Raw genomic sequence first — 14158 nt, 5'->3', positions numbered from 1 at the left:
AATCACATATTGATACACACACTAACACATTCACATATTGATACACACACTAACACATTCACATATTGATACACACACTAACACAATCACATATCGATACACACACTAACACAATCACATATCGATACACACACTAACACAATCACAGATCGATACACACACTAACACAATCACAGATCGATACACACACAGACACAATCACATATCGATACACACACTCGTACATTCAAGAACATCGACACCTTCGGTAAAACACAAGCGGAATGTTTACTCGGACAAAGTATAACTTAACATACAACAGAGTAAGGGCGTGAGTGGGTGAGTAGGTGGGTGAGTAGGTGGGTGAGTGGGTGAGTGAGTGGGTGAGTGAGTGTGTGGGTGAGTGAGTGGGTGAGTGTATGGGTGAGTGGGTGACTGAGTTGGCTGGGTGGGTGAGTGGGTGGGTGAGTGAGTGGGTGAGTGGGTGTATTGGTGAGTGTGTGGGTGAGTGTGTGGGTGAGTGTGTGGGTGAGTGTGTGGGTGAGTGTGCCGGTGAGTGTGTGGGTGAGTGTGTTGGTGAGTGGGTGAGTGTGTGGGTGAGTGTGTTGGTGAGTGTGTTGGTGAGTGTGTTGGTGAGTGGGTGAGTGTGTGGGTGAGTGTGTTGATGAGTGTGTTGGTGAGTGTGCGGGTGAGTGTGCGGGTGAGTGTGTTGGTGAGTGTGTGGGTGAGTGTGTTGGTGAGTGTGTTGGTGAGTGTGTTGGTGAGTGTGTTGGTGAGTGTGCGGGTGAGTGTGCGGGTGAGTGTGTTGGTGAGTGTGTTGGTGAGTGTGTGGGTGTGTTGGTGAGTGTGTTGGTGAGTGTGTTGGTGAGTGTGTTGGTGAGTGTGTTGGTGAGTGTGTTGGTGAGTGGGTGAGTGTGTGGGTGAGTGTGTGGGTGAGTGTGTGGGTGAGTGTGTGGGTGTGTGTGTAGTTGTTCTGTCCTTCAAGTCTTCATTGAACGGATCTGATCTGCACACACACAGACACACACACACGTGTACACACACACACGTACACATACACACGTACATAAACACGTACACACACACGTACACGCACACACGTACGCACACACGTACACACACGCACACACGTACAGACACACGTACAGACACACGTACACACACACGTACACATACACACGTACATAAACACGTACGCACACACGTACACACACGCACACACGTACAGACACACGTACAGACACACGTACACACACACGTACACACACACACGTACACACACGTACACACACACGTAGACACACACACGTACACACACACACACGTACACACACACACACGTACACATACACACACGTACACACACACACGTACACACACGTACGTACACACACACGTACACACACACACACACGTACACACGCACACGTACACACACACGCACACACACGTACACACACACACGTACACACACACACGTACACACACACACACGTACACACACACACACACGTACACACACACACACGTACACACACACACACACACGTACACACACACACTACACACGTACACAACACACGTACACACACACACGTACACACACACACACGTACACACACACGTACACACACACGTACACACACACACGTACACACACACGTACACACACACACGTACACACACACACACACGTACACACACACACACGTACACACACACGTACACACACACACACGCACACACACGTACACGCACACACGCACACGTACACACACACGTACACACACACACGTACACACGCACACGTACACACGCACACACACACACACACACGTACACACACACACGCACGTACACACACACGTACAACAAAGCTCCCCCATATAGCCTTAGCAGACTGTAGGGGCAAGTGCTGTTAGCGAGCACCTATGAAGGCCGGCACGGCACACGAGGGGGTGGGTGGCCAGCACCACGCCCGGCCGCCTTTGTCTCCCCAGTGGTGGCGATGTTTACTACACACCGCACCAGGTACTCATTTAAGGCTGAGTCGACCTAGGGGAGGCCCATGACCGGCTCAGATAATCGTCACTGGTGATTTATTTGCTACCTACGTGGACTTTAACGAAATGTGTTGATGTTGATGTGTTGATGATGTTGTTGATGTTGATGTGGACGATGTGTTGATGTTGATGATGTTGATGTTGTTGTGTTGATGTTGTTGTTGTTGATGGTGTTGATGTTGATGTTGTTGATGTTGATGTGTTGATGTTGATGATGTTGATGATGTTGATGTTGTTGTGTTGATGTTGTTGATGTTGTTGATGTTGTTGATGTTGATGTTGTTGTTGATGTTGTTGTTGATGTGTTGATGTTGTTGATGTTGATGTGTTGATGTTGATGATTTTGATGATGATGTTGATGATGTTGATGATGTTGATGTTGTTGTTGTTGTTGATGTTGTTGATGTTGTTGATGATGTTGATGATGTTGATGATGTTGATGTGTTGATGTTGTTGATGTTGAAGTTGTTGATGTTGATGATGTTGTAGATGTTGTTGATGTTGTTGATGTTGATGTGTTGATGATGATGATGTTGATGTGTTGATGTGTTGATGTGTTGATGTTGATGTGTTGTTGTTGATGATGTTGATGATGTTGATGTGTTGATGTTGATGATGTTGATGTGTTGATGTTGTTGATGTTGATGATGTTGATGATGTTGATGATGTTGATGATGTTGATGTGTTGATGTTGATGATGTTGATGTTGATGATGTTGATGATGTTGATGTTGATGATGTTGATGATGTTGATGGTGTTGATGATGTTGATGATGTTGATGATATTGATGTGTTGATGTTGATGTGTTGATGATGTTGATGTGTTGATGATGTTGATGTGTTGATGATGTGTTGATGATGTGTTGATGTTGATGTGATGTTGTTGTTGATGTGATGATGTTGATGTGTTGATGATGTTGATGTGTTGATGTTGATGTGTTGATGTGGTGGGATGTTGAAGTGATGATGTTGATGTGTTGATGTTGATGATGTTGATGATGATGTTGATGATGTTGATGTGTTGATGTTGATGATGTTGATGATGATGTTGTTGATGATGTTGTTGATGTGTTGGTGTTGATGTTGATGATGTTGATGATGTTGATGTTGATGATGTTGATGTTGATGATGTTGATGATGTTGATGTTGATGATGTTGATGATGTTGATGTTGATGATGTTGATGATGTTGATGTTGATGATGTTGATGATATTGATGATGTTGATGTTGATGATGTTGATGTTGATGATGTTGATGATGTTGATGATGTTGATGATGTTGATGTTGATGATGTTGATGATATTGATGATGTTGATGTTGATGATGTTGATGTTGATGATGTTGATGATGTTGATGTTGATGATGTTGATGATATTGATGATGTTGCTGTTACCTTGTAACCAATCCACTCCCTCTTGCAGTCCCTCTCCCTTCAGAGCGTTACTCGCACTGCAACAACATCATCAACATCAACAACAACAACAACGTCAACAACATCAACAACATCAACCACGACATCAACAACATCATCAACATCATCAACAACATCAACACCATCATCAACATCAACATCATAAATAAACAACGTCAACAACATCATCATCAACCACAACATCAACAACATCAACATCATCAACATCATCAACAACATCATCAACAACATCGTCATCTTCATCAGTGATGAGTCTGTGTGTCTCTGTGTGATGAGTTTGTGTGTCTCTGTGTGATGAGTCTGTGTGTCTCTGTGTGGTGAGTCTGTGTGTCTCTGTGTGGTGAGTCTGTGTGTCTCTGTGTGGTGAGTCTGTGTCTCTGTGTGGTGAGTCTGTGGGTCTCTGTGTGGTGAATCTGTGGGTCTCTGTGTGGTGAGTCTGTGGGTCTCTGTGTGGTGAGTCTGTGTGTCTCTGTGTGGTGAGTCTGTGGGTCTCTGTGTGGTGAGTCTGTGTGTCTCTGTGTGGTGAGTCTGTGGGTCTCTGTGTGGTGAGTCTGTGGGTCTCTGTGTGGTGAATCTGTGGGTCTCTGTGTGGTGAGTCTGTGGGTCTCTGTGTGGTGAGTCTGTGTGTCTCTGTGTGGTGAGTCTGTGGGTCTCTGTGTGGTGAGTCTGTGTGTCTCTGTGTGGTGAGTCTGTGGGTCTCTGTGTGGTGAGTCTGTGGGTCTCTGTGTGGTGAGTCTGTGGGTCTCTGTGTGTTGAGTCTGTGGGTCTCTGTGTGATGAGTCTGTGGGTCTCTGTGTGAGTGAGTCTGTGGGTCTGTGTGTGGTGAGTCTGTGGGTCTCTGTGTGAGTGAGTCTGTGGGTCTCTGTGTGGTGAGTCTATGGGTCTCTGCGTGGTGAGTCTGTGGGTCTCTGTGTGGTGAGTCTGTGGGTCTCTGTGTGAGTGAGTCTGTGGGTCTCTGTGTGAGTGAGTCTGTGGGTCTCTGTGTGAGTGAGTCTGTGGGTCTCTGTGTGAGTGAGTCTGTGGGTCTCTGTGTGGCGAGTCTGTGTGTCTCTGTGTGGTGAGTCTGTGGGTCTCTGTGTGGTGAGTCTGTGGGTCTCTGTGTGATGAGTCTGTGGGTCTCTGTGTGATGAGTCTGTGGGTCTCTGTGTGGTGAGTCTGTGGGTCTCTGTGTGATGAGTCTGTGGGTCTCTGTGTGAGTGAGTCTGTGGGTCTCTGTGTGGTGAGTCTGTGGGTCTCTGTGTGAGTGAGTCTGTGGGTCTCTGTGTGAGTGAGTCTGTGGGTCTCTGTGTGAGTGAGTCTGTGGGTCTCTGTGTGATGAGTCTGTGGGTCTCTGTGTGATGAGTCTGTGGGTCTCTGTGTGGCGAGTCTGTGGGTCTCTGTGTGAGTGAGTCTGTGGGTCTCTGTGTGAGTGAGTCTGTGGGTCTCTGTGTGGTGAGTCTGTGGGTCTCTGTGTGGTGAGTCTGTGGGTCTCTGTGTGGTGAGTCTGTGGGTCTCTGTGTGAGTGAGTGAGTCTCTGCGTGAGTCTGTGGGTCTCTGTGTGAATGAGTCTGTGGGTCTCTGTGTGAGTGAGTCTGTGGGTCTCTGTGTGAGTGAGTCTGTGGGTCTCTGTGTGAGTGAGTGAGTCTGTGGGTCTCTGTGTGGAGAGTCTGTGGGTCTCTGTGTGGTGAGTCTGTGGGTCTCTGTGTGGTGAGTCTGTGGGTCTCTGTGTGAGTGAGTGAGTCTCTGCGTGAGTCTGTGGGTCTCTGTGTGAGCGAGTCTGTGAGTCTCTGTGTGAGTGAGTGAATCTCTGCGTGAGTCTGTGGGTCTCTGTGTGAGCGAGTCTGTGAGTCTCTGTGTGAGTGAGTGAATCTCTGCGTGAGTCTGTGGGTCTCTGTGTGAGCGAGTCTGTGAGTCTCTGTGTGAATTTGTGTGAGTGAGTCTCTGTGTGAATTTGTGTGAGTGAGTCTGTGTGTCTCTGTGTGTGTGAGCGAGTCTGTGTGTCTCTGTGTGAATCTGTGAGTCTGTGTGTATCTGTGTGAGTCTGTGTGTGTGAGTGAGTCTGTGTGTGAGTGTGTCTCTCTGTGTGAGTCTGTGTGTCAGTGAGTCTGTGTGTGTACGTTGAATGTTCACTGCAGAGAGAAGGCTGCTGCCTTTCCCCTAGCGACGGGACCGTCCTGACTCAGGACAACCACAGGACACGTTGCCAATAGACCGGTTCTGGCTCCAGTCAGCGCTGGGAGTGGCCGTGCGTGGGGATGGGGGCAGGAAAGATGCCAAACAACAGGGGACGGTGGCTCTTCTCGAATGAAGGGGGGGGCGGTGATGATGACCAGATCGAGGGGGCTAAACGGGCGCGGCACGGGCTAGAGAAGAGATGGAGTGATGTGGTACAGGAGGACGTGGAGCTGAGTGGATAGAGAAGAGATGGAGTGATGTGGTACAGGAGGACGTGGAGCTGAGTGGATAGAGAAGAGATGGAGTGATGTGGTACAGGAGGACGTGGAGCTGAGTGGATAGAGAAGAGATGGAGTGATGTGGTACAGGAGGACGTGGAGCTGAGTGGATAGAGAGGAGATGGAGTGATGTGGTACAGGAGGATGTGGAGCTGAGTGGACTTGCCGATGACTGGTACCAGCGGTGTCAAGATCGGCCTCAGTGGAGGAGGCTCGTGAAGGACGCTACTGGGCAGTTGGAGGCAGTCGCCCTCCAACAACAACGGAGGGCGGAGGAGCGACGCTCACAACAACGAGCGGAGCGCCGGGTGGCTAAAGCACAGCAAGTTGGCACAGTAGGGGGCACAGGTGGTGCATCAGCCAGTCATCTCGGTCATCTCGGTCAGTCGACCAGTGGCACCTGGGTCTGCCCCGTGACCTCCTGCCAGCGGGCTTTCGACACTTCACGTGGCCTCAAGGTGCACTTGGCCTGGCACAAGCATCGTGGTGACGTCACCGCCACTTAGTGGCGAATGGCGGTTGTTGTTGTTGTTGTTGTGTCTGTGTGTGTGTGTGACTGTGTGTGTCTGTGTGTGTCTGTGTGTATGTGACTGTGTGTGTCTGTGTGTGTGTGTGTCTGTGTGTCTGTGTGTGTGTCTGTGTGTGTCTGTGTGTGTGTGTCTGTGTGTGTGAGTCTGTGTGTGTGTGTCTGTGTGTCTGTGTGTGCCTGTTTGTGTTTGTGTGCGTTTGTGTCTGTGTGTGTCTGTGTGTGTATCTCTGCGTGTGTCTGTGTCTGTGTGTCTGTGTGTGTGACTGTGTGTGTGTGACTGTGTGTGTGTGAGTCTCACACGATGTGCCAGGGAGACTGGTGCACGTCTGGTAGCCCCAGCAGGCTGGAACAGGTGTCTGTGTGTGTGTGACTGTGTGTGTGTGTGTCTGTGTGTCTGTGTGTGTGTCTGTGTGTGTGTGACTGTGTGTGTCTGTGTGTGTCTGTGTGTGTGTGACTGTGTGTGTCTGTGTGTGTGTGTGTCTGTGTGTCTGTGTGTGACTGTGTGTGTGTCTGTGTGTGTGTCTGTGTGTCTGTGTGTGTGTGTCTGTGTGTGTGTGTCTGTGTGCATGTCTGTGTGTATGTCTGTGTGTGTGTCTGTGTGTGTGTCTGTGTGTCTGTGTGTGTGTCTGTGTGTGTGTGTCTGTGTGTGTCTGTGTGCATGTCTGTGTGTGTGTCTGTGTGTGTGTCTGTGTGTGTGTCTGTGTCTGTGTGTGTCTGTGTGTGTGTCTGTGTGTGTGTCTGTGTGTGTGTGTCTGTGTGTGAGTCTGTGTGTGTGTCTGTGTGTGTGTCTGTGTGTGTCTGTGTGTGTGTGTCTGTGTGTCTGTGTGTGTGTGACTGTGTGTCTGTGTGTGTGTCTGTGTGTGTGTGTGTCTGTGTGTCTGTGTGTGTCTGTGTGTGTGTCTGTGTGTGTGTGTCTGTGTGTGTGAGTCTCACACGATGTGCCAGGGAGACTGGTGCACGCCTGGTAGCCCCAGGAGGCTGGAACAGGTGTGTGTGTGTGTCTGTGTGTGTGTCTGTGTGTGTCTGTGTGTGTGTCTGTGTGTGTGTCCGGCAAAACAACCTCCTACCTCCTCGCGGTGCCGGACGGGCAACACTGTCGTGGACATTGCTGTGGGGGGAGGGCCAATGCCCATTGGCCTCTCCCCTCATGGCGTCTGTGACCACCACAGTGGCTAAACGGGGGCTCTGGACGGGTGTGAGGGGCTGGTAACCCCTCCACCTTCAATTCATTACCACTAAACCACGAATTAAACATAAACCTGTAACAAATAAGCTTGTGCCGGAGGCCCCGGGGGGTCAGGCTTTTATGACGTCTCCTGGCCAAACCCCATTTGGCGGAGCCAGGAGATTGAATTTTCACCCTCGGGGCTCCTCCAGAAACAACAAAAAACCATTGCGGATGGCCACGTGGAATGTTCGAACGCTCACTGCGGAGGAGAGGCTGCCACTCCTCTGTCGGGAGCTGGACCGGTACCGCCTGGATCTCTGTGGCATTCAGGAGGTCCGGTGGACCGGTTCTGGCTCCTGCCACCATGAGGGGTGGACAGTCCTCTACTCGGGGCAGGAGACTGCCAAACAACAGGGTGTGGCTCTTCTTCTGAACAAAAGAATGAAGGGGGCGTGGGAGCGTGGCGGTGAGGTGTGGGAAGCTGTAAGCCCCAGGATACTTTGGGCTCGCCTTCCCATCAACCAGAGGCGAGGAGTGGTGGTCGTGGTTACTTATGCCCCCACCGAAGACGAACATCCGTGGAGGGATGCAGGCAAAGCCGATGAGTCAGACGCTTTCTATGACCTCCTGTCACAGGTGCTGGCTAAAGTGGCCACTCGGGACAGAGTCATCTTGTTGGGTGACTTCAATGCCCGAGTTGGTCATGATGCTGACACCTGGTCTGGAGTGATTGGAAGGCATGGGCCAGATCAGCTCAATAATAACGGTAGGAGGCTGCTAGATTTTTGTGCAGCCCATGGGCTTGTAATTACCAACACGCTCTTCCGGCATCGGCGCATCCACACAACATCATGGATGCATGCCGGGTCCAAGCAAGAACATCTGCTGGACTACATAGTGACGGACCAGCGGATGCGAGCCCATGTCCTTGACACCAGGACCTACCGTGGAGCTGATCTGTCCTCTGACCATCGACTAGTCATCTGTAAGATGCGCCTGCCTTTCTTCCACTCCGGTGGTGGGTGTACACCCAGGATCCCATTCCAACCAAAAGTGGCCTGGTCTCAGTTAGCTGATGAAAGTTGCAAGCGAGAATTTCATCATCGCTTGCAGCTGGGGTTGGCATCGTCCCCCACTCCACCTGATGTCGAGGGTAAATGGGCGAGGTTTAAGACTGTGACTCATGCAGCTGCAATGGCTGCTTTGGGTACGCGGTCCAGACCTCCCCAGAAACCCTGGCTGACAGAGGAGGTGTTCAGGTTAATTGAGAAAAAGCGACAGGCCCACTCTCATCGCCTACAGCATCCCACGTCAGAGAATGAGGAGGTTTACCGCAGCCTTCGCTCGGAAGTTCGGAGAGCCGTAAGGCGTTGTAAGGATGGGTGGTGGTCGCGGGTTGCTGAGGAGATGGAGTCTGCCTCAGTGGCCCGTGATCACAAATCACTATTTAACTCCATCAAAAAAGTAACCTGCAGCGCCACACCTATTACCATCATTAGAGGAAAAAACGGTGATCCAATCTCCGACCCCCAGGAACAGGTTTGCAGATTTTCTGAGCATTTCTGTGAGGTCCTGGGGGAGGGAAATTCTCTCAGCCAGGAAAACATCATGGCACAAAGTGGGGATAACCCTGCTGAGGCTGCGGTGCCTCAAATATTGGAAGAGGTCACCCCCTGTGAGTGGCTGGCTGAGGTTCCAGCTGTTGAGGAAGTACTGAGGGCGATCCGGAGTCTGAGACCAGGGAAGGCACCGGGCAGAGATGATCTCCCAAGCGAAATGCTGAGGGAGGGTGGCGTTTGTGCACAGACTGCCCTATATGACATCATAACAACAGTCTGGACCACTGGACGGGTTCCGCAGGACTGGAAGGATGCCCTGGTGGTCCCCCTCTTTAAGAAGGGGGACCGCACAGACTGTAACAACTACAGGGGCATCTCACTCCTCAGTGTGCCGGGTAAGGTCCTGGCAAGGATTATTCAACATCGCCTTGCTAGGCACGCTGAGGAGGGGCTTGCGGAGCCCCAATGCGGTTTCAGGAAAGGGCGGTCCTGCACAGATGCCATATTTTCTGTCCGTCTGCTACAGCAGAGGTGTAGGGAATTCCAAAAAGACCTACATCTCTGCTTTATTGACCTGGTCAAGGCCTATGATACCATCAGTAGGACTGGACTCTGGGTTGTTCTTCGTGCTTTCGGAGTCCCTGACCCTCTGCTCACGATCATTAAGGACCTTCATGATGGTGAGCGGGCCCGGGTAAAACTACGTGGCCGGGAGTCGGAGCCTTTCCCTGTACACCTTGGGGTGCGACAGGGATGTCCTCTGGCTCCCACATTATTTAACATCTATTTTGACCGCGTAGTTCGTGAAGCCTTCAATAGCTGTACCGGGGGAATTTCCGTTTGGTACAGATATAATGGGAGGCTGATCGACGCCCGGGTGCGATCAAGGGATGGCTCCCTATTGGTCAACCACGTTATGTATGCCGATGATTTGGTAATAGCTGCTCATTCAGAAGAGGAGTTGGAGGCGCTGCTGCTGAGACTGGAGCGTGCCACTAAGAGGTGGGGCCTTACCATCAGCCCCACCAAAACCAAGCACCTGCCTGGGTATTTTGTACCATCGGACACTCCACCCCCACAACTCCCAATTGGTGATGGGGCAGTTGTGGAGAGAGTGGAGAGTTTCCCATACCTGGGCAGTGTGCTTATGACCGGCTCCAGTCTATCAGCAGAGGTCTCACTCCGAATCAGTCGAGCGGCAATATCTTTTCATCGGTTGCGTAACGCTGTGTGGAAGCTACCTGGTCTGTCGCTCCGCACGAAGCTTCAGGTCTTCTCGGCCACGGTCATTCCCTCCCTTCTCTACGCTTGCGAGACGTGGACCCCCCTGGTGGAGCATCTTCGCCGGTTGGAAACATTTAGGCTGGCCTGCCTACGATCCATCCTGGGTTTAACCAGGCTGGATTGTGTGAGGAGCTCACAAATCCTTGAAAGATCTGGGCAAAGTCCCATCAGTGAGCTCCTCCGGCAGGCAAGGCTGCGTTGGCTGGGTCATGTAGCCCGCATGCCCAGCCACCGCATGCCTAAACAGCTTTTGTTCGGCCGGATCGAGGGGGCTAGACGGGCGCGGCACGGGCTGGAGAAGAGATGGAGTGATGTGGTACAGGAGGACGTGGAGCTGAGTGGACTTGCCGATGACTGGTACCAGCGGTGTCAAGATCGGCCTCAGTGGAGGAGGCTCGTGAAGGACGCTACTGGGCAGTTGGAGGCAGTCGCCCTCCAACAACAACGGAGGGCGGAGGAGCGACGCTCACAACAACGAGCGGAGCGCCGGGTGGCTAAAGCACAGCAAGTTGGCACAGTAGGGGGCACAGGTGGTGCATCAGCCAGTCATCTCGGTCATCTCGGTCAGTCGACCCGTGGCACCTGGGTCTGCCCCGTGACCTCCTGCCAGCGGGCTTTCGACACTTCACGTGGCCTCAAGGTGCACTTGGCCTGGCACAAGCATCGTGGTGACGTCACCGCCACTTAGTGGCGAATGGCGGTTGTTGTTGTTGTTGTGTCTGTGTGTGTGTCTGTGTGTGTGTGACTGTGTGTCTGTGTGTGTGTGTGTCTGTGTGTCTGTGTGTGTCTGTGTGTGTGTCTGTGTGTGTGTCTGTGTGTGAGTCTCACACGATGTGCCACGGAGACTGGTGCACGTCTGGTAGCCCCAGGAGGCTGGAACAGGTGTCTGTGTGTGTGTGACTGTGTGTGTGTGTGTCTGTGTGTGTGTCTGTGTGTGTGTCTGTGTCTGTGTGTGTGTGTGTGAGTCTCACACGATGTGCCAGGGAGACTGGTGCACGTCTGGTAGCCCCAGGAGGCTGGAACAGGTGTCTGTGTGTGTGTGACTGTGTGTGTGTGTGTCTGTGTGTGTGTCTGTGTGTGTGTCTGTGTCTGTGTGTGTGTGTGTGAGTCTCACACGATGTGCCAGGGAGACTGGTGCACGTCTGGTAGCCCCAGGAGGCTGGAACAGGTGTCTGTGTGTGTCTGTGTGTGTGTGTCTGTGTGTCTGTGTGTGTCTGTGTGTGTGTCTGTGTGTGTGTGTCTGTGTGTGTGTGTCTGTGTGTGTGACTGTGTCTGTGTGTGTGTGTGTGTCTGTGTGTGTGTGTGTCTGTGTGTGTGTCTGTGTGTGTGTCTGTGTGTGAGTCTCACACGATGTGCCAGGGAGACTGGTGCACGTCTGGTAGCCCCAGGAGGCTGGAACAGGTGTCTGTGTGTGTGTCTGTGTGTGTGTGTGTGTCTGTGTGTCTGTGTGTGTCTGTGTGTGTGTCTGTGTGTGTGTGTCTGTGTGTGTGTGTCTGTGTGTGTGACTGTGTCTGTGTGTGTGTGTGTGTCTGTGTGTGTGTGTGTGTCTGTGTGTGTGTGTGTCTGTGTGTGTGTCTGTGTGTGTGTGTGTGTGAGTCTCACACGATGTGCCAGGGAGACTGGTGCACGTCTGGTAGCCCCAGGAGGCTGGAACAGGCCACGCTTGACAGAGACTCCTTCAAGTCCATCTTGTTGGCAAAGACCAGCAGAGGCACCCTCCTGCCACTCACATCTCACACACGCCGGTACCGTGGTTACCACACACGCCGTTACCCTGGTCACCACACACGCCGTTACCGTGGTCACCACACACGCCGGTACTGTGGTTACCACACACGCCGTTACCGTGGTTACCACACACGCCGTTACCCTGGTCACCACACACGCCGTTACCCTGGTCACCACACACGCCGTTACCGTGGTCACCACACACGCCGGTACTGTGGTTACCACACACGCCGGTACCGTGGTTACCACACACGCCGTTACCCTGGTCACCACACACGCCGTTACCCTGGTCACCACACACGCCGTTACCCTGGTCACCACACACGCCGGTACCGTGGTCACCACACACGCCGGTACTGTGGTTACCACACACGCCGGTACCGTGGTCACCACACACGCCGGTACTGTGGTTACCACACACGCCGTTACCGTGGTTACCACACACGCCGTTACCCTGGTCACCACACACGCCGGTACCGTGGTTACCACACACGCCGTTACCGTGGTTACCACACACGCCGTTACCGTGGTCACCACACACGCCGTTACCCTGGTCACCACACACGCCGTTACCGTGGTCACCACACACGCCGGTACCGTGGTTACCACACACGCCGGTACCGTGGTTACCACACACGCCGGTACCGTGGTTACCACACACGCCGGTACCGTGGTTACCACACACGCCGTTACCGTGGTTACCACACACGCCGTTACCGTGGTTACCACACACGCCGTTACCCTGGTCACCACACACGCCGGTACCGTGGTTACCACACACGCCGGTACCGTGGTTACCACACACGCCGTTACCCTGGTCACCACACACGCCGGTACCGTGGTTACCACACACGCCGTTACCCTGGTCACCACACACGCCGTTACCGTGGTCACCACACACGCCGGTACTGTGGTTACCACACACGCCGTTACCGTGGTTACCACACACGCCGTTACCCTGGTCACCACACACGCCGTTACCCTGGTCACCACACACGCCGTTACCGTGGTCACCACACACGCCGGTACTGTGGTTACCACACACGCCGTTACCGTGGTTACCACACACGCCGTTACCCTGGTCACCACACACGCCGGTACCGTGGTCACCACACACGCCGTTACCGTGGTCACCACACACGCCGGTACTGTGGTTACCACACACGCCGTTACCGTGGTTACCACACACGCCGTTACCCTGGTCACCACACACGCCGTTACCTGGTCACACACACGCCGTTACCGTGGTCACCACAACACGCCGGTACTGTGGTTACCACACACGCCGGTACCGTGGTTACCACACACGCCGTTACCGTGGTTACCACACACGCCGTTACCGTGGTCACCACACACGCCGTTACCGTGGTCACCACACACGCCGGTACCGTGGTTACCACACACGCCGTTACCCTGGTCACCACACACGCCGTTACCATGGTCACCACACACGCCGTTACCGTGGTCACCACACACGCCGGTACTGTGGTTACCACACACGCCGTTACCCTGGTCACCACACACGCCGTTACCGTGGTCACCACACACGCCGTTACCATGGTCACCACACACGCCGTTACCGTGGTCACCACACACGCCGTTACCGTGGTTACCACACACGCCGTTACCCTGGTCACCACACACGCCGGTACCGTGGTTACCACACACGCCGGTACCGTGGTTACCACACACGCCGTTACCATGGTCACCACACACGCCGTTACCCTGGTCACCACACACGCCGGTACCGTGGTCACCACACACGCCGGTACCGTGGTTACCACACACGCCGGTACCGTGGTTACCACACACGCCGGTACCGTGGTTACCACACACGCCGGTACCGTGGTTACCACACACGCCGGTACCGTGGTTACCACACACGCCGGTACCGTGGTTACCACACACGCCGGTACCGTGGTTACCACACACGCCGGTACCGTGGTTACCACACACGCCGGTACCGTGGTTACCACACACGCCGT

General features: G+C 53.0%; 1 long non-coding RNA gene across 1 annotated transcript; it reads right to left on the bottom strand.

Annotated features, from left to right (window-relative positions):
- Positions 1 to 248: 248 nt before the first annotated feature.
- Positions 249 to 12211, bottom strand: LOC133360616 (uncharacterized). The gene is made up of 3 exons (XR_009757288.1): positions 12048 to 12211; positions 3435 to 3490; positions 249 to 985 (listed from the first exon to the last, which is right to left on the bottom strand). It is a non-coding gene; the product is annotated as an uncharacterized LOC133360616 (long non-coding RNA).
- Between the last annotated feature and the right edge of the window lie 1947 nt (positions 12212 to 14158).

This window comes from Lethenteron reissneri, chromosome 69 (genome assembly GCF_015708825.2).
Source record: "Lethenteron reissneri isolate LAM-NWPU_2019-01 chromosome 69, ASM1570882v1, whole genome shotgun sequence".
Classification (NCBI taxonomy): domain Eukaryota; kingdom Metazoa; phylum Chordata; class Hyperoartia; order Petromyzontiformes; family Petromyzontidae; genus Lethenteron; species Lethenteron reissneri.
This window is presented reverse-complemented; position numbering and strand designations above follow the sequence as displayed.